This window comes from Ambystoma mexicanum (genome assembly GCF_040938575.1).
Source record: "Ambystoma mexicanum isolate Mex_15411 chromosome 12 unlocalized genomic scaffold, UKY_AmexF1_1 Mex_chr12_unloc.1, whole genome shotgun sequence".
Classification (NCBI taxonomy): Eukaryota; Metazoa; Chordata; class Amphibia; order Caudata; family Ambystomatidae; genus Ambystoma; species Ambystoma mexicanum.
The window spans coordinates 14,588,012-14,607,624 of NW_027182322.1; the positions used below are offsets into that span (position 1 = coordinate 14,588,012).

Sequence of the window (19,613 nt, forward strand, 5' to 3'; positions counted from 1 at the left end):
CGGAACCAAAACAATCGACTGAAAAGAAACGCAAGGCAATGCGAATCCTTTCACGATTCTGCACCGTTAAAACTGTGGTGTGAAGGTTCTCTCTGTGCATTTCTATTTGTAGTGATTGTGAAGGCATACAGGATGTTGACACTGGCAGGGACGTAAACCTCAGTGATATATTATAGGCAGGTTTGCCATACGGGCACCAGCGTTTTCTCAGACAAATAGATATGAATGTCGATGATCCTATAATCATGGCCCGAGTTGCAGTGTGAAATACAAAATAACCGGGACAAAATCACACTGATGTTTATGCAAATGGAGATACCGGGGATTGAACCCGGGACCTCATACATGCGAAGCATGCGCTCTACCACTGAGCTACATCCCCTCGGTGTGCGGTGGGCCTGTCCTGCAGACATCTTTTCCTGGGAGAATTCTTCCGGTTAAAATATGCTGCCAACTGAAGCACTAGCAAAAGACCAGGGAAAACGGGAGCAAGACTGGAAAAGCACATGGTCAGCTGAAGCAGTGTGCATTATGCTTCTCCATAAGAGATGACTTCCAGGGGAAGTATTCCACCAGAGGATTACCGTGCTCAAAGAGCCATCTAGTGGACAGAGACCATATGACAGTCAAAAAAAGGGAAACAATTGGAGATGCCAGGGATTGGACCCAGGGCCTCATCCATGCAAAGCAAGTGCTCTACCACTGAGCTACATCCCCTTGGTATGCAGTGTGTCTGTCCCGCAGACATAATTTTCAGGGAGAACTCTTCTGGTCAAAACATTCTGCCGAGTGAAGCACTAGCAAAAGAGCAGGGAAAACTGGAGCAAGAATGGAAAACCTCATGGTCACACTGAAGCAGTGTGCATTTTGCTTCTCCATAAGAGATGACTTCCAGGGGAAGATTTCCACCAGAGGATTACTGTGCTCAAAGGGCCATCTAGTGGATAGAGATCATATGACAGTCAAAAAGAGAAACAAGTGGAAATGCCCCAGGTCCTCATACATGCAAAGCATGCGCTCTACCACTGAGCTACATCCCCGCTGAGAGGACACTTCCTCATCACACCTAAAAGCTTCAGGAGGGAGTGGGCTAAGTAAGGAAAGGGGTTTGCAGTAGTGCATATGAAAAAACATGACAACTGCCAAATTACATCTTACTACTTACAATGACAAAGTTAAAGCGCCAGGTCGATCTCATCACGTTGGTGCCTGAGACATCACATAATGTGACACAGCCATCTCGGATAGATGCCCCAGATTTGAGAAGTGTAGTTATGGAGAAAAAATAAATATATATATATATATATATGTATGTCTTCAAACACCAAAAATGAGATAGCACCATTTCGCGCAGGAATTCCTCCAGCCGAAAGCCCACAAATGTTGCTGGATAGACTGACACCTCTTTCGGATGTCCTTCTGTATTTGCTGGCTAGTGGAAAGCAACGTGGACCCACCACTCTATAGCTCTGCCGTCATGAGTGTCCCTAGCACACTCGGCAGATGTCGCTTCTCTAGGCAGACAAGCAGTGGAATTCTGCGGAAGTCAATGGTGCTTCCATTGGTTTTGCCACTAGGCGATCCATTGCAGCCCTAGAATGAAGCATAACCCGCTGAATGCATTCAGGGTGTTCTGCGGTGGGAAAGGTCAGAGGGGGTGATAGTTGGTGAGCGTGCACAGCACCTCAGAATGATACCACTGCCTAGCAGGGGGACCGGTGGAGACACTATTTTCAGCCAATGCCCCTCTGTCTGAACGAGTCTGCCTTGTGTCATCCCGGTAAGAGATCAGGCTAACAGGCTTCCAATGAAAAAAGCAGACATCACACTGAAGCATGGTGCACCGTGCATGTCCACAATCATCGGCTCCAAAGAGAAGACGTTCAGCAACAGGATTTAGTATGGCAAAAGAACACATCATCCTAATTCCCATGTACAGGAAAAAGCCAACACTTGAGGAAACATATCATATGGAGATGCCGGGGATCGAACCTGTGGCCTCATACTTCCAAAGCATGTGCTCTACCACTGAGTTACAGCCCTGCTGCCAGCAAAGACCTATGAAATCTACCAGATACTGGCTGGCTGCTTGGGACTAACAGCGCCCAGAACTGATGGTAACTGTCGAATTGGAGTTTCCAAATGGCGGACTTCATTTTAGAGCCACCTGTGTCTGGTTGTCCATAGAAACATGCAGAAAAGCTGCCCCCCCTGTAATCCCCCTGATCAACTTATGAAAAATATCAATATGTTCAAGGCTTTTGCTTTTAGAAGCCGAAGATAGGCCCCCAGCAGCAGAGCTGGTAGCATATTCCAGCTCAAAACTAACAAGTTACAGAACCTGATCAACTTAGGTTGACAACAGAGGTACATATGTGGCCACATCCAGTGAAAACAAATTATTTTTAAAGCTAGCCATCATATGCTACAAAGGTACAATGGTGGAGCTATCCATTCGGAACCAAAACAATCGACTGAAAAGAAACGCAAGGCAATGCCAATCCTTTCACGATTCTGCACGGTTAAAACTGTGGTGTGATGGTACTCTCTGTGCATTTCTATTTGTAGTGATTGTGAAGGCATACAGGATGTTGACACTGGCAGGGACGCAAACCTCACTGATATATTACAGGCAGGTTTGCGATACGGGCACCAGCGTTTTCTCAGACAAATAGATATGAATGTCGATGATCCTATAATCATGGCCCGAGTTGCAGTGTGAAATACAAAATAACCGGGACAAAATCACACTGATGTTTATGCAAATGGAGATGTCGGGGACTGAACCCGGGACCTCATACATGCGAAGCATGTGCTCTACCACTGAGCTACATCCCCTCGGTGTGTGGTGAGTCTGTCCTGCAGACATCTTTTCCTGGGAGAATTCTTCTGGTCAAAATATGCTGCCAACTGAAGCACTAGCAAAAGACCAGGGAAAACGGGAGCAAGACTGGAAAAGCACATGGTCACACTGAAGCAGTGTGCATTATGCTTCTCCATAAGAGATGACTTCCAGGGGAAGTATTCCACCAGAGGATTACCGTGATCAAAGAGCCATCTAGTGGACAGAGACCATATGACAGTCAAAAAAAGGGAAACAATTGGAGATGCCAGGGATTGGACCCGGGGCCTCATACATGCAAAGCAAGTGCTCTACCACTGAGCTACATCCCCTCGGTATGCAGTGTGTCTGTCCTGCAGACATAATTTTCAGGGAGAACTCTTCTGGTCAAAACATTCTGCCGAGTGAAGCACTAGCAAAAGAGCAGGGAAAACTGGAGCAAGAATGGAAAACCTCATGGTCACACTGAAGCAGTGTGCATTTTGCTTCTCCATAAGAGATGACTTCCAAGGGAAGATTTCCACCAGAGGATTACTGTGCTCAAAGGGCCATCTAGTGGATAGAGATCATATGACAGTCAAAAAGAGAAACAAGTGGAAATGCCCCGGGTCCTCATACATGCAAAGCATGCGCTCTACCACTGAGCTACACCCCCGCTGAGAGGACACTTCCTCATCACACCTAGAAGCTTCAGGAGGGAGTGGGCTAAGTAAGGAAAGGGGTTTGCAGTAGTGCATATGAAAAAACATGACAGCTGCCAAATTACATCTTACTACTTACAATGACAAAGTTAAAGCGCCAGGTCGATCTCATCACGTTGGTGCCTGAGACATCACATAATGTGACACGGCCATCTCGGATAGATGCCCCAGATTTGAGAAGTGTAGTTATGGAGAAAAAATAAATATATATATATATATATATATATATATATATATATATATATATATATATATATATGTATGTCTTCAAACACCAAAAATGAGATAGCACCATTTCGTGCAGGAATTCCTCCAGCCGAAAGCCCACAAATGTTGCTGGATAGACTGACACCTCTTTCGGATGTCCTTCTGTATTTGCTGGCTAGTGGAAAGCAACGTGGACCCACCACTCTATAGCTCTGCCGTCATGAGTGTCCATAGCACACTCGGCAGATGTCGCTTCTCTAGGCAGACAAGCAGTGGAATTCTGCGGAAGGTCAATGGTGCTTCCATTGGTTTTGCCACTAGGCGATCCATTGCAGCCCTAGAATGAAGCATAACCCGCTGAATGCATTCAGGGTGTTCTGCGGTGGGAAAGGTCAGAGGGGGTGATAGTTGGTGAGCGTGCACAGCACCTCAGAATGACACCACTGCCTAGCAGGGGGACCGGTGGAGACACTATTCTCAGCCAATGCCCCTCTGTCTGAACGAGTCTGCCTTGTGTCGTCCCGGTAAGAGATCAGGCTAACAGGCTTCCAATGAAAAAAGCAGACATCACACTGAAGCATGGTGCACCGTGCATGTCCACAATCATCGGCTCCAAAGAGAAGACGTTCAGGAACAGGATTTAGTATGGCAAAAGAACACATCATCCTAATTCCTATGTACAGGATAAAAAGCCCACAATTGAGGAAAAATATCACATGGAGATGCCTGGGATCGAACCTGTGGCCTCATATTTCCCAAGTATGTGCTCTACCACTGAGTTACATCCCCACTGCCAGCAAGGAACTGTGAAATCTACCAGATGCTGGCTGGCTGCTTGGGACTAACAGCGCCCAGAACTGACGGTAACTGTCGAATTGGAGTTTCCAAATGGCAGACTTCATTTTAGAGCCACCTGTGTCTGGTTGTCCATAGAAACATGCAGAAAGGCTGCCCCCCCATGCAATTCCCCTGACCAACTAATGAAAAATATCAATATGTTCAAGACTTTTGCTTTTAGAAGCCAGAGATAGGCCCCAGCAGCAGAGCTGGTAGGATATTCCAGCTCAAAACTAACAAGTTACAGAACCTGATCGACTTAGGTTGACAACAGAGGCACATCTGTGGCCACATCCAGTGAAAACAAATTATTTTTAAAGCTAGCCATCATATGCTACAAAGGTACAATGGTGGAGCTATACATTCGGAACCAAAACAATCGACTGAAAAGAAACGCAAGGCAATGCGAATCCTTTCACGATTCTGCACCGTTAAAACTGTGGTGTGAAGGTTCTCTCTGTGCATTTCTATTTGTAGTGATTGTGAAGGCATACAGGATGTTGACACTGGCAGGGACGTAAACCTCAGTGATATATTATAGGCAGGTTTGCCATACGGGCACCAGCGTTTTCTCAGACAAATAGATATGAATGTCGATGATCCTATAATCATGGCCCGAGTTGCAGTGTGAAATACAAAATAACCGGGACAAAATCACACTGATGTTTATGCAAATGGAGATGCCGGGGATTGAACCCGGGACCTCATACATGCGAAGCATGCGCTCTACCACTGAGCTACATCCCCTCGGTGTGCAGTGGGCCTGTCCTGCAGACATCTTTTCCTGGGAGAATTCTTCCGGTTAAAATATGCTGCCAACTGAAGCACTAGCAAAAGACCAGGGAAAACGGGAGCAAGACTGGAAAAGCACATGGTCACCTGAAGCAGTGTGCATTATGCTTCTCCATAAGAGATGACTTCCAGGGGAAGTATTCCACCAGAGGATTACCGTGCTCAAAGAGCCATCTAGTGGACAGAGACCATATGACAGTCAAAAAAAGGGAAACAATTGGAGATGCCAGGGATTGGACCCAGGGCCTCATCCATGCAAAGCAAGTGCTCTACCACTGAGCTACATCCCCTTGGTATGCAGTGTGTCTGTCCCGCAGACATAATTTTCAGGGAGAACTCTTCTGGTCAAAACATTCTGCCGAGTGAAGCACTAGCAAAAGAGCAGGGAAAACTGGAGCAAGAATGGAAAACCTCATGGTCACACTGAAGCAGTGTGCATTTTGCTTCTCCATAAGAGATGACTTCCAGGGGAAGATTTCCACCAGAGGATTACTGTGCTCAAAGGGCCATCTAGTGGATAGAGATCATATGACAGTCAAAAAGAGAAACAAGTGGAAATGCCCCAGGTCCTCATACATGCAAAGCATGCGCTCTACCACTGAGCTACATCCCCGCTGAGAGGACACTTCCTCATCACACCTAAAAGCTTCAGGAGGGAGTGGGCTAAGTAAGGAAAGGGGTTTGCAGTAGTGCATATGAAAAAACATGACAACTGCCAAATTACATCTTACTACTTACAATGACAAAGTTAAAGCGCCAGGTCGATCTCATCACGTTGGTGCCTGAGACATCACATAATGTGACACAGCCATCTCGGATAGATGCCCCAGATTTGAGAAGTGTAGTTATGGAGAAAAAATAAATATATATATATATATATATGTATGTCTTCAAACACCAAAAATGAGATAGCACCATTTCGCGCAGGAATTCCTCCAGCCGAAAGCCCACAAATGTTGCTGGATAGACTGACACCTCTTTCGGATGTCCTTCTGTATTTGCTGGCTAGTGGAAAGCAACGTGGACCCACCACTCTATAGCTCTGCCGTCATGAGTGTCCCTAGCACACTCGGCAGATGTCGCTTCTCTAGGCAGACAAGCAGTGGAATTCTGCGGAAGTCAATGGTGCTTCCATTGGTTTTGCCACTAGGCGATCCATTGCAGCCCTAGAATGAAGCATAACCCGCTGAATGCATTCAGGGTGTTCTGCGGTGGGAAAGGTCAGAGGGGGTGATAGTTGGTGAGCGTGCACAGCACCTCAGAATGATACCACTGCCTAGCAGGGGGACCGGTGGAGACACTATTTTCAGCCAATGCCCCTCTGTCTGAACGAGTCTGCCTTGTGTCATCCCGGTAAGAGATCAGGCTAACAGGCTTCCAATGAAAAAAGCAGACATCACACTGAAGCATGGTGCACCGTGCATGTCCACAATCATCGGCTCCAAAGAGAAGACGTTCAGCAACAGGATTTAGTATGGCAAAAGAACACATCATCCTAATTCCCATGTACAGGAAAAAGCCAACACTTGAGGAAACATATCATATGGAGATGCCGGGGATCGAACCTGTGGCCTCATACTTCCAAAGCATGTGCTCTACCACTGAGTTACAGCCCTGCTGCCAGCAAAGACCTATGAAATCTACCAGATACTGGCTGGCTGCTTGGGACTAACAGCGCCCAGAACTGACGGTAACTGTCGAATTGGAGTTTCCAAATGGCAGACTTCATTTTAGAGCCACCTGTGTCTGGTTGTCCATAGAAACATGCAGAAAGGCTGCCCCCCCATGCAATTCCCCTGACCAACTAATGAAAAATATCAATATGTTCAAGACTTTTGCTTTTAGAAGCCAGAGATAGGCCCCAGCAGCAGAGCTGGTAGGATATTCCAGCTCAAAACTAACAAGTTACAGAACCTGATCGACTTAGGTTGACAACAGAGGCACATCTGTGGCCACATCCAGTGAAAACAAATTATTTTTAAAGCTAGCCATCATATGCTACAAAGGTACAATGGTGGAGCTATACATTCGGAACCAAAACAATCGACTGAAAAGAAACGCAAGGCAATGCGAATCCTTTCACGATTCTGCACCGTTAAAACTGTGGTGTGAAGGTTCTCTCTGTGCATTTCTATTTGTAGTGATTGTGAAGGCATACAGGATGTTGACACTGGCAGGGACGTAAACCTCAGTGATATATTATAGGCAGGTTTGCCATACGGGCACCAGCGTTTTCTCAGACAAATAGATATGAATGTCGATGATCCTATAATCATGGCCCGAGTTGCAGTGTGAAATACAAAATAACCGGGACAAAATCACACTGATGTTTATGCAAATGGAGATGCCGGGGATTGAACCCGGGACCTCATACATGCGAAGCATGCGCTCTACCACTGAGCTACATCCCCTCGGTGTGCAGTGGGCCTGTCCTGCAGACATCTTTTCCTGGGAGAATTCTTCCGGTTAAAATATGCTGCCAACTGAAGCACTAGCAAAAGACCAGGGAAAACGGGAGCAAGACTGGAAAAGCACATGGTCAGCTGAAGCAGTGTGCATTATGCTTCTCCATAAGAGATGACTTCCAGGGGAAGTATTCCACCAGAGGATTACCGTGCTCAAAGAGCCATCTAGTGGACAGAGACCATATGACAGTCAAAAAAAGGGAAACAATTGGAGATGCCAGGGATTGGACCCAGGGCCTCATCCATGCAAAGCAAGTGCTCTACCACTGAGCTACATCCCCTTGGTATGCAGTGTGTCTGTCCCGCAGACATAATTTTCAGGGAGAACTCTTCTGGTCAAAACATTCTGCCGAGTGAAGCACTAGCAAAAGAGCAGGGAAAACTGGAGCAAGAATGGAAAACCTCATGGTCACACTGAAGCAGTGTGCATTTTGCTTCTCCATAAGAGATGACTTCCAGGGGAAGATTTCCACCAGAGGATTACTGTGCTCAAAGGGCCATCTAGTGGATAGAGATCATATGACAGTCAAAAAGAGAAACAAGTGGAAATGCCCCAGGTCCTCATACATGCAAAGCATGCGCTCTACCACTGAGCTACATCCCCGCTGAGAGGACACTTCCTCATCACACCTAAAAGCTTCAGGAGGGAGTGGGCTAAGTAAGGAAAGGGGTTTGCAGTAGTGCATATGAAAAAACATGACAACTGCCAAATTACATCTTACTACTTACAATGACAAAGTTAAAGCGCCAGGTCGATCTCATCACGTTGGTGCCTGAGACATCACATAATGTGACACAGCCATCTCGGATAGATGCCCCAGATTTGAGAAGTGTAGTTATGGAGAAAAAATAAATATATATATATATATATATGTATGTCTTCAAACACCAAAAATGAGATAGCACCATTTCGCGCAGGAATTCCTCCAGCCGAAAGCCCACAAATGTTGCTGGATAGACTGACACCTCTTTCGGATGTCCTTCTGTATTTGCTGGCTAGTGGAAAGCAACGTGGACCCACCACTCTATAGCTCTGCCGTCATGAGTGTCCCTAGCACACTCGGCAGATGTCGCTTCTCTAGGCAGACAAGCAGTGGAATTCTGCGGAAGTCAATGGTGCTTCCATTGGTTTTGCCACTAGGCGATCCATTGCAGCCCTAGAATGAAGCATAACCCGCTGAATGCATTCAGGGTGTTCTGCGGTGGGAAAGGTCAGAGGGGGTGATAGTTGGTGAGCGTGCACAGCACCTCAGAATGATACCACTGCCTAGCAGGGGGACCGGTGGAGACACTATTTTCAGCCAATGCCCCTCTGTCTGAACGAGTCTGCCTTGTGTCATCCCGGTAAGAGATCAGGCTAACAGGCTTCCAATGAAAAAAGCAGACATCACACTGAAGCATGGTGCACCGTGCATGTCCACAATCATCGGCTCCAAAGAGAAGACGTTCAGCAACAGGATTTAGTATGGCAAAAGAACACATCATCCTAATTCCCATGTACAGGAAAAAGCCAACACTTGAGGAAACATATCATATGGAGATGCCGGGGATCGAACCTGTGGCCTCATACTTCCAAAGCATGTGCTCTACCACTGAGTTACAGCCCTGCTGCCAGCAAAGACCTATGAAATCTACCAGATACTGGCTGGCTGCTTGGGACTAACAGCGCCCAGAACTGACGGTAACTGTCGAATTGGAGTTTCCAAATGGCAGACTTCATTTTAGAGCCACCTGTGTCTGGTTGTCCATAGAAACATGCAGAAAGGCTGCCCCCCCATGCAATTCCCCTGACCAACTAATGAAAAATATCAATATGTTCAAGACTTTTGCTTTTAGAAGCCAGAGATAGGCCCCAGCAGCAGAGCTGGTAGGATATTCCAGCTCAAAACTAACAAGTTACAGAACCTGATCGACTTAGGTTGACAACAGAGGCACATCTGTGGCCACATCCAGTGAAAACAAATTATTTTTAAAGCTAGCCATCATATGCTACAAAGGTACAATGGTGGAGCTATACATTCGGAACCAAAACAATCGACTGAAAAGAAACGCAAGGCAATGCGAATCCTTTCACGATTCTGCACCGTTAAAACTGTGGTGTGAAGGTTCTCTCTGTGCATTTCTATTTGTAGTGATTGTGAAGGCATACAGGATGTTGACACTGGCAGGGACGTAAACCTCAGTGATATATTATAGGCAGGTTTGCCATACGGGCACCAGCGTTTTCTCAGACAAATAGATATGAATGTCGATGATCCTATAATCATGGCCCGAGTTGCAGTGTGAAATACAAAATAACCGGGACAAAATCACACTGATGTTTATGCAAATGGAGATGTCGGGGACTGAACCCGGGACCTCATACATGCGAAGCATGTGCTCTACCACTGAGCTACATCCCCTCGGTGTGTGGTGAGTCTGTCCTGCAGACATCTTTTCCTGGGAGAATTCTTCTGGTCAAAATATGCTGCCAACTGAAGCACTAGCAAAAGACCAGGGAAAACGGGAGCAAGACTGGAAAAGCACATGGTCACACTGAAGCAGTGTGCATTATGCTTCTCCATAAGAGATGACTTCCAGGGGAAGTATTCCACCAGAGGATTACCGTGATCAAAGAGCCATCTAGTGGACAGAGACCATATGACAGTCAAAAAAAGGGAAACAATTGGAGATGCCAGGGATTGGACCCGGGGCCTCATACATGCAAAGCAAGTGCTCTACCACTGAGCTACATCCCCTCGGTATGCAGTGTGTCTGTCCTGCAGACATAATTTTCAGGGAGAACTCTTCTGGTCAAAACATTCTGCCGAGTGAAGCACTAGCAAAAGAGCAGGGAAAACTGGAGCAAGAATGGAAAACCTCATGGTCACACTGAAGCAGTGTGCATTTTGCTTCTCCATAAGAGATGACTTCCAAGGGAAGATTTCCACCAGAGGATTACTGTGCTCAAAGGGCCATCTAGTGGATAGAGATCATATGACAGTCAAAAAGAGAAACAAGTGGAAATGCCCCGGGTCCTCATACATGCAAAGCATGCGCTCTACCACTGAGCTACACCCCCGCTGAGAGGACACTTCCTCATCACACCTAGAAGCTTCAGGAGGGAGTGGGCTAAGTAAGGAAAGGGGTTTGCAGTAGTGCATATGAAAAAACATGACAGCTGCCAAATTACATCTTACTACTTACAATGACAAAGTTAAAGCGCCAGGTCGATCTCATCACGTTGGTGCCTGAGACATCACATAATGTGACACGGCCATCTCGGATAGATGCCCCAGATTTGAGAAGTGTAGTTATGGAGAAAAAATAAATATATATATATATATATATATATGTATGTCTTCAAACACCAAAAATGAGATAGCACCATTTCGTGCAGGAATTCCTCCAGCCGAAAGCCCACAAATGTTGCTGGATAGACTGACACCTCTTTCGGATGTCCTTCTGTATTTGCTGGCTAGTGGAAAGCAACGTGGACCCACCACTCTATAGCTCTGCCGTCATGAGTGTCCATAGCACACTCGGCAGATGTCGCTTCTCTAGGCAGACAAGCAGTGGAATTCTGCGGAAGGTCAATGGTGCTTCCATTGGTTTTGCCACTAGGCGATCCATTGCAGCCCTAGAATGAAGCATAACCCGCTGAATGCATTCAGGGTGTTCTGCGGTGGGAAAGGTCAGAGGGGGTGATAGTTGGTGAGCGTGCACAGCACCTCAGAATGACACCACTGCCTAGCAGGGGGACCGGTGGAGACACTATTCTCAGCCAATGCCCCTCTGTCTGAACGAGTCTGCCTTGTGTCGTCCCGGTAAGAGATCAGGCTAACAGGCTTCCAATGAAAAAAGCAGACATCACACTGAAGCATGGTGCACCGTGCATGTCCACAATCATCGGCTCCAAAGAGAAGACGTTCAGGAACAGGATTTAGTATGGCAAAAGAACACATCATCCTAATTCCTATGTACAGGATAAAAAGCCCACAATTGAGGAAAAATATCACATGGAGATGCCTGGGATCGAACCTGTGGCCTCATATTTCCCAAGTATGTGCTCTACCACTGAGTTACATCCCCACTGCCAGCAAGGAACTGTGAAATCTACCAGATGCTGGCTGGCTGCTTGGGACTAACAGCGCCCAGAACTGACGGTAACTGTCGAATTGGAGTTTCCAAATGGCAGACTTCATTTTAGAGCCACCTGTGTCTGGTTGTCCATAGAAACATGCAGAAAGGCTGCCCCCCCATGCAATTCCCCTGACCAACTAATGAAAAATATCAATATGTTCAAGACTTTTGCTTTTAGAAGCCAGAGATAGGCCCCAGCAGCAGAGCTGGTAGGATATTCCAGCTCAAAACTAACAAGTTACAGAACCTGATCGACTTAGGTTGACAACAGAGGCACATCTGTGGCCACATCCAGTGAAAACAAATTATTTTTAAAGCTAGCCATCATATGCTACAAAGGTACAATGGTGGAGCTATACATTCGGAACCAAAACAATCGACTGAAAAGAAACGCAAGGCAATGCGAATCCTTTCACGATTCTGCACCGTTAAAACTGTGGTGTGAAGGTTCTCTCTGTGCATTTCTATTTGTAGTGATTGTGAAGGCATACAGGATGTTGACACTGGCAGGGACGTAAACCTCAGTGATATATTATAGGCAGGTTTGCCATACGGGCACCAGCGTTTTCTCAGACAAATAGATATGAATGTCGATGATCCTATAATCATGGCCCGAGTTGCAGTGTGAAATACAAAATAACCGGGACAAAATCACACTGATGTTTATGCAAATGGAGATGCCGGGGATTGAACCCGGGACCTCATACATGCGAAGCATGCGCTCTACCACTGAGCTACATCCCCTCGGTGTGCAGTGGGCCTGTCCTGCAGACATCTTTTCCTGGGAGAATTCTTCCGGTTAAAATATGCTGCCAACTGAAGCACTAGCAAAAGACCAGGGAAAACGGGAGCAAGACTGGAAAAGCACATGGTCAGCTGAAGCAGTGTGCATTATGCTTCTCCATAAGAGATGACTTCCAGGGGAAGTATTCCACCAGAGGATTACCGTGCTCAAAGAGCCATCTAGTGGACAGAGACCATATGACAGTCAAAAAAAGGGAAACAATTGGAGATGCCAGGGATTGGACCCAGGGCCTCATCCATGCAAAGCAAGTGCTCTACCACTGAGCTACATCCCCTTGGTATGCAGTGTGTCTGTCCCGCAGACATAATTTTCAGGGAGAACTCTTCTGGTCAAAACATTCTGCCGAGTGAAGCACTAGCAAAAGAGCAGGGAAAACTGGAGCAAGAATGGAAAACCTCATGGTCACACTGAAGCAGTGTGCATTTTGCTTCTCCATAAGAGATGACTTCCAGGGGAAGATTTCCACCAGAGGATTACTGTGCTCAAAGGGCCATCTAGTGGATAGAGATCATATGACAGTCAAAAAGAGAAACAAGTGGAAATGCCCCAGGTCCTCATACATGCAAAGCATGCGCTCTACCACTGAGCTACATCCCCGCTGAGAGGACACTTCCTCATCACACCTAAAAGCTTCAGGAGGGAGTGGGCTAAGTAAGGAAAGGGGTTTGCAGTAGTGCATATGAAAAAACATGACAACTGCCAAATTACATCTTACTACTTACAATGACAAAGTTAAAGCGCCAGGTCGATCTCATCACGTTGGTGCCTGAGACATCACATAATGTGACACAGCCATCTCGGATAGATGCCCCAGATTTGAGAAGTGTAGTTATGGAGAAAAAATAAATATATATATATATATATATGTATGTCTTCAAACACCAAAAATGAGATAGCACCATTTCGCGCAGGAATTCCTCCAGCCGAAAGCCCACAAATGTTGCTGGATAGACTGACACCTCTTTCGGATGTCCTTCTGTATTTGCTGGCTAGTGGAAAGCAACGTGGACCCACCACTCTATAGCTCTGCCGTCATGAGTGTCCCTAGCACACTCGGCAGATGTCGCTTCTCTAGGCAGACAAGCAGTGGAATTCTGCGGAAGTCAATGGTGCTTCCATTGGTTTTGCCACTAGGCGATCCATTGCAGCCCTAGAATGAAGCATAACCCGCTGAATGCATTCAGGGTGTTCTGCGGTGGGAAAGGTCAGAGGGGGTGATAGTTGGTGAGCGTGCACAGCACCTCAGAATGATACCACTGCCTAGCAGGGGGACCGGTGGAGACACTATTTTCAGCCAATGCCCCTCTGTCTGAACGAGTCTGCCTTGTGTCATCCCGGTAAGAGATCAGGCTAACAGGCTTCCAATGAAAAAAGCAGACATCACACTGAAGCATGGTGCACCGTGCATGTCCACAATCATCGGCTCCAAAGAGAAGACGTTCAGCAACAGGATTTAGTATGGCAAAAGAACACATCATCCTAATTCCCATGTACAGGAAAAAGCCAACACTTGAGGAAACATATCATATGGAGATGCCGGGGATCGAACCTGTGGCCTCATACTTCCAAAGCATGTGCTCTACCACTGAGTTACAGCCCTGCTGCCAGCAAAGACCTATGAAATCTACCAGATACTGGCTGGCTGCTTGGGACTAACAGCGCCCAGAACTGATGGTAACTGTCGAATTGGAGTTTCCAAATGGCGGACTTCATTTTAGAGCCACCTGTGTCTGGTTGTCCATAGAAACATGCAGAAAAGCTGCCCCCCCTGTAATCCCCCTGATCAACTTATGAAAAATATCAATATGTTCAAGGCTTTTGCTTTTAGAAGCCGAAGATAGGCCCCCAGCAGCAGAGCTGGTAGCATATTCCAGCTCAAAACTAACAAGTTACAGAACCTGATCAACTTAGGTTGACAACAGAGGTACATATGTGGCCACATCCAGTGAAAACAAATTATTTTTAAAGCTAGCCATCATATGCTACAAAGGTACAATGGTGGAGCTATCCATTCGGAACCAAAACAATCGACTGAAAAGAAACGCAAGGCAATGCCAATCCTTTCACGATTCTGCACGGTTAAAACTGTGGTGTGATGGTACTCTCTGTGCATTTCTATTTGTAGTGATTGTGAAGGCATACAGGATGTTGACACTGGCAGGGACGCAAACCTCACTGATATATTACAGGCAGGTTTGCGATACGGGCACCAGCGTTTTCTCAGACAAATAGATATGAATGTCGATGATCCTATAATCATGGCCCGAGTTGCAGTGTGAAATACAAAATAACCGGGACAAAATCACACTGATGTTTATGCAAATGGAGATGTCGGGGACTGAACCCGGGACCTCATACATGCGAAGCATGTGCTCTACCACTGAGCTACATCCCCTCGGTGTGTGGTGAGTCTGTCCTGCAGACATCTTTTCCTGGGAGAATTCTTCTGGTCAAAATATGCTGCCAACTGAAGCACTAGCAAAAGACCAGGGAAAACGGGAGCAAGACTGGAAAAGCACATGGTCACACTGAAGCAGTGTGCATTATGCTTCTCCATAAGAGATGACTTCCAGGGGAAGTATTCCACCAGAGGATTACCGTGATCAAAGAGCCATCTAGTGGACAGAGACCATATGACAGTCAAAAAAAGGGAAACAATTGGAGATGCCAGGGATTGGACCCGGGGCCTCATACATGCAAAGCAAGTGCTCTACCACTGAGCTACATCCCCTCGGTATGCAGTGTGTCTGTCCTGCAGACATAATTTTCAGGGAGAACTCTTCTGGTCAAAACATTCTGCCGAGTGAAGCACTAGCAAAAGAGCAGGGAAAACTGGAGCAAGAATGGAAAACCTCATGGTCACACTGAAGCAGTGTGCATTTTGCTTCTCCATAAGAGATGACTTCCAAGGGAAGATTTCCACCAGAGGATTACTGTGCTCAAAGGGCCATCTAGTGGATAGAGATCATATGACAGTCAAAAAGAGAAACAAGTGGAAATGCCCCGGGTCCTCATACATGCAAAGCATGCGCTCTACCACTGAGCTACACCCCCGCTGAGAGGACACTTCCTCATCACACCTAGAAGCTTCAGGAGGGAGTGGGCTAAGTAAGGAAAGGGGTTTGCAGTAGTGCATATGAAAAAACATGACAGCTGCCAAATTACATCTTACTACTTACAATGACAAAGTTAAAGCGCCAGGTCGATCTCATCACGTTGGTGCCTGAGACATCACATAATGTGACACGGCCATCTCGGATAGATGCCCCAGATTTGAGAAGTGTAGTTATGGAGAAAAAATAAATATATATATATATATATATATATATATATATATATATATATATATATATATATATATATATATGTATGTCTTCAAACACCAAAAATGAGATAGCACCATTTCGTGCAGGAATTCCTCCAGCCGAAAGCCCACAAATGTTGCTGGATAGACTGACACCTCTTTCGGATGTCCTTCTGTATTTGCTGGCTAGTGGAAAGCAACGTGGACCCACCACTCTATAGCTCTGCCGTCATGAGTGTCCATAGCACACTCGGCAGATGTCGCTTCTCTAGGCAGACAAGCAGTGGAATTCTGCGGAAGGTCAATGGTGCTTCCATTGGTTTTGCCACTAGGCGATCCATTGCAGCCCTAGAATGAAGCATAACCCGCTGAATGCATTCAGGGTGTTCTGCGGTGGGAAAGGTCAGAGGGGGTGATAGTTGGTGAGCGTGCACAGCACCTCAGAATGACACCACTGCCTAGCAGGGGGACCGGTGGAGACACTATTCTCAGCCAATGCCCCTCTGTCTGAACGAGTCTGCCTTGTGTCGTCCCGGTAAGAGATCAGGCTAACAGGCTTCCAATGAAAAAAGCAGACATCACACTGAAGCATGGTGCACCGTGCATGTCCACAATCATCGGCTCCAAAGAGAAGACGTTCAGGAACAGGATTTAGTATGGCAAAAGAACACATCATCCTAATTCCTATGTACAGGATAAAAAGCCCACAATTGAGGAAAAATATCACATGGAGATGCCTGGGATCGAACCTGTGGCCTCATATTTCCCAAGTATGTGCTCTACCACTGAGTTACATCCCCACTGCCAGCAAGGAACTGTGAAATCTACCAGATGCTGGCTGGCTGCTTGGGACTAACAGCGCCCAGAACTGACGGTAACTGTCGAATTGGAGTTTCCAAATGGCAGACTTCATTTTAGAGCCACCTGTGTCTGGTTGTCCATAGAAACATGCAGAAAGGCTGCCCCCCCATGCAATTCCCCTGACCAACTAATGAAAAATATCAATATGTTCAAGACTTTTGCTTTTAGAAGCCAGAGATAGGCCCCAGCAGCAGAGCTGGTAGGATATTCCAGCTCAAAACTAACAAGTTACAGAACCTGATCGACTTAGGTTGACAACAGAGGCACATCTGTGGCCACATCCAGTGAAAACAAATTATTTTTAAAGCTAGCCATCATATGCTACAAAGGTACAATGGTGGAGCTATACATTCGGAACCAAAACAATCGACTGAAAAGAAACGCAAGGCAATGCGAATCCTTTCACGATTCTGCACCGTTAAAACTGTGGTGTGAAGGTTCTCTCTGTGCATTTCTATTTGTAGTGATTGTGAAGGCATACAGGATGTTGACACTGGCAGGGACGTAAACCTCAGTGATATATTATAGGCAGGTTTGCCATACGGGCACCAGCGTTTTCTCAGACAAATAGATATGAATGTCGATGATCCTATAATCATGGCCCGAGTTGCAGTGTGAAATACAAAATAACCGGGACAAAATCACACTGATGTTTATGCAAATGGAGATGCCGGGGATTGAACCCGGGACCTCATACATGCGAAGCATGCGCTCTACCACTGAGCTACATCCCCTCGGTGTGCAGTGGGCCTGTCCTGCAGACATCTTTTCCTGGGAGAATTCTTCCGGTTAAAATATGCTGCCAACTGAAGCACTAGCAAAAGACCAGGGAAAACGGGAGCAAGACTGGAAAAGCACATGGTCACCTGAAGCAGTGTGCATTATGCTTCTCCATAAGAGATGACTTCCAGGGGAAGTATTCCACCAGAGGATTACCGTGCTCAAAGAGCCATCTAGTGGACAGAGACCATATGACAGTCAAAAAAAGGGAAACAATTGGAGATGCCAGGGATTGGACCCAGGGCCTCATCCATGCAAAGCAAGTGCTCTACCACTGAGCTACATCCCCTTGGTATGCAGTGTGTCTGTCCCGCAGACATAATTTTCAGGGAGAACTCTTCTGGTCAAAACATTCTGCCGAGTGAAGCACTAGCAAAAGAGCAGGGAAAACTGGAGCAAGAATGGAAAACCTCATGGTCACACTGAAGCAGTGTGCATTTTGCTTCTCCATAAGAGATGACTTCCAGGGGAAGATTTCCACCAGAGGATTACTGTGCTCAAAGGGCCATCTAGTGGATAGAGATCATATGACAGTCAAAAAGAGAAACAAGTGGAAATGCCCCAGGTCCTCATACATGCAAAGCATGCGCTCTACCACTGAGCTACATCCCCGCTGAGAGGACACTTCCTCATCACACCTAAAAGCTTCAGGAGGGAGTGGGCTAAGTAAGGAAAGGGGTTTGCAGTAGTGCATATGAAAAAACATGACAACTGCCAAATTACATCTTACTACTTACAATGACAAAGTTAAAGCGCCAGGTCGATCTCATCACGTTGGTGCCTGAGACATCACATAATGTGACACAGCCATCTCGGATAGATGCCCCAGATTTGAGAAGTGTAGTTATGGAGAAAAAATAAATATATATATATATATATATGTATGTCTTCAAACACCAAAAATGAGATAGCACCATTTCGCGCAGGAATTCCTCCAGCCGAAAGCCCACAAATGTTGCTGGATAGACTGACACCTCTTTCGGATGTCCTTCTGTATTTGCTGGCTAGTGGAAAGCAACGTGGACCCACCACTCTATAGCTCTGCCGTCATGAGTGTCCCTAGCACACTCGGCAGATGTCGCTTCTCTAGGCAGACAAGCAGTGGAATTCTGCGGAAGTCAATGGTGCTTCCATTGGTTTTGCCACTAGGCGATCCATTGCAGCCCTAGAATGAAGCATAACCCGCTGAATGCATTCAGGGTGTTCTGCGGTGGGAAAGGTCAGAGGGGGTGATAGTTGGTGAGCGTGCACAGCACCTCAGAATGATACCACTGCCTAGCAGGGGGACCGGTGGAGACACTATTTTCAGCCAATGCCCCTCTGTCTGAACGAGTCTGCCTTGTGTCATCCCGGTAAGAGATCAGGCTAACAGGCTTCCAATGAAAAAAGCAGACATCACACTGAAGCATGGTGCACCGTGCATGTCCACAATCATCGGCTCCAAAGAGAAGACGTTCAGCAACAGGATTTAGTATGGCAAAAGAACACATCATCCTAATTCCCATGTACAGGAAAAAGCCAACACTTGAGGAAACATATCATATGGAGATGCCGGGGATCGAACCTGTGGCCTCATACTTCCAAAGCATGTGCTCTACCACTGAGTTACAGCCCTGCTGCCAGCAAAGACCTATGAAATCTACCAGATACTGGCTGGCTGCTTGGGACTAACAGCGCCCAGAACTGATGGTAACTGTCGAATTGGAGTTTCCAAATGGCGGACTTCATTTTAGAGCCACCTGTGTCTGGTTGTCCATAGAAACATGCAGAAAAGCTGCCCCCCCTGTAATCCCCCTGATCAACTTATGAAAAATATCAATATGTTCAAGGCTTTTGCTTTTAGAAGCCGAAGATAGGCCCCCAGCAGCAGAGCTGGTAGCATATTCCAGCTCAAAAC

At 46.4% G+C, this 19,613-nt stretch overlaps 11 non-coding genes across 11 annotated transcripts; all 11 read right to left on the reverse strand.

The window, feature by feature from the left end:
- Window positions 1-310: 310 nt before the first annotated feature.
- Window positions 311-382, reverse strand: TRNAA-CGC (transfer RNA alanine (anticodon CGC)). The gene has a single exon. It is a non-coding gene; the product is annotated as a tRNA-Ala (tRNA).
- Window positions 383-2,766: 2,384 nt separating this feature from the next.
- TRNAA-CGC (transfer RNA alanine (anticodon CGC)) lies at window positions 2,767-2,838 on the reverse strand. The gene has a single exon. It is a non-coding gene; the product is annotated as a tRNA-Ala (tRNA).
- A 264-nt stretch (window positions 2,839-3,102) lies between these two features.
- Window positions 3,103-3,174, reverse strand: TRNAA-UGC (transfer RNA alanine (anticodon UGC)). Its single transcript has one exon. It is a non-coding gene; the product is annotated as a tRNA-Ala (tRNA).
- A 2,088-nt stretch (window positions 3,175-5,262) lies between these two features.
- On the reverse strand, window positions 5,263-5,334 carry TRNAA-CGC (transfer RNA alanine (anticodon CGC)). Its single transcript has one exon. It is a non-coding gene; the product is annotated as a tRNA-Ala (tRNA).
- Window positions 5,335-7,718: 2,384 nt separating this feature from the next.
- TRNAA-CGC (transfer RNA alanine (anticodon CGC)) lies at window positions 7,719-7,790 on the reverse strand. The gene has a single exon. It is a non-coding gene; the product is annotated as a tRNA-Ala (tRNA).
- A 2,384-nt stretch (window positions 7,791-10,174) lies between these two features.
- On the reverse strand, window positions 10,175-10,246 carry TRNAA-CGC (transfer RNA alanine (anticodon CGC)). Its single transcript has one exon. It is a non-coding gene; the product is annotated as a tRNA-Ala (tRNA).
- A 264-nt stretch (window positions 10,247-10,510) lies between these two features.
- TRNAA-UGC (transfer RNA alanine (anticodon UGC)) lies at window positions 10,511-10,582 on the reverse strand. Its single transcript has one exon. It is a non-coding gene; the product is annotated as a tRNA-Ala (tRNA).
- A 2,056-nt stretch (window positions 10,583-12,638) lies between these two features.
- Window positions 12,639-12,710, reverse strand: TRNAA-CGC (transfer RNA alanine (anticodon CGC)). The gene has a single exon. It is a non-coding gene; the product is annotated as a tRNA-Ala (tRNA).
- Window positions 12,711-15,094: 2,384 nt separating this feature from the next.
- On the reverse strand, window positions 15,095-15,166 carry TRNAA-CGC (transfer RNA alanine (anticodon CGC)). The gene has a single exon. It is a non-coding gene; the product is annotated as a tRNA-Ala (tRNA).
- Window positions 15,167-15,430: 264 nt separating this feature from the next.
- On the reverse strand, window positions 15,431-15,502 carry TRNAA-UGC (transfer RNA alanine (anticodon UGC)). Its single transcript has one exon. It is a non-coding gene; the product is annotated as a tRNA-Ala (tRNA).
- A 2,096-nt stretch (window positions 15,503-17,598) lies between these two features.
- Window positions 17,599-17,670, reverse strand: TRNAA-CGC (transfer RNA alanine (anticodon CGC)). The gene has a single exon. It is a non-coding gene; the product is annotated as a tRNA-Ala (tRNA).
- Between the last annotated feature and the right edge of the window lie 1,943 nt (window positions 17,671-19,613).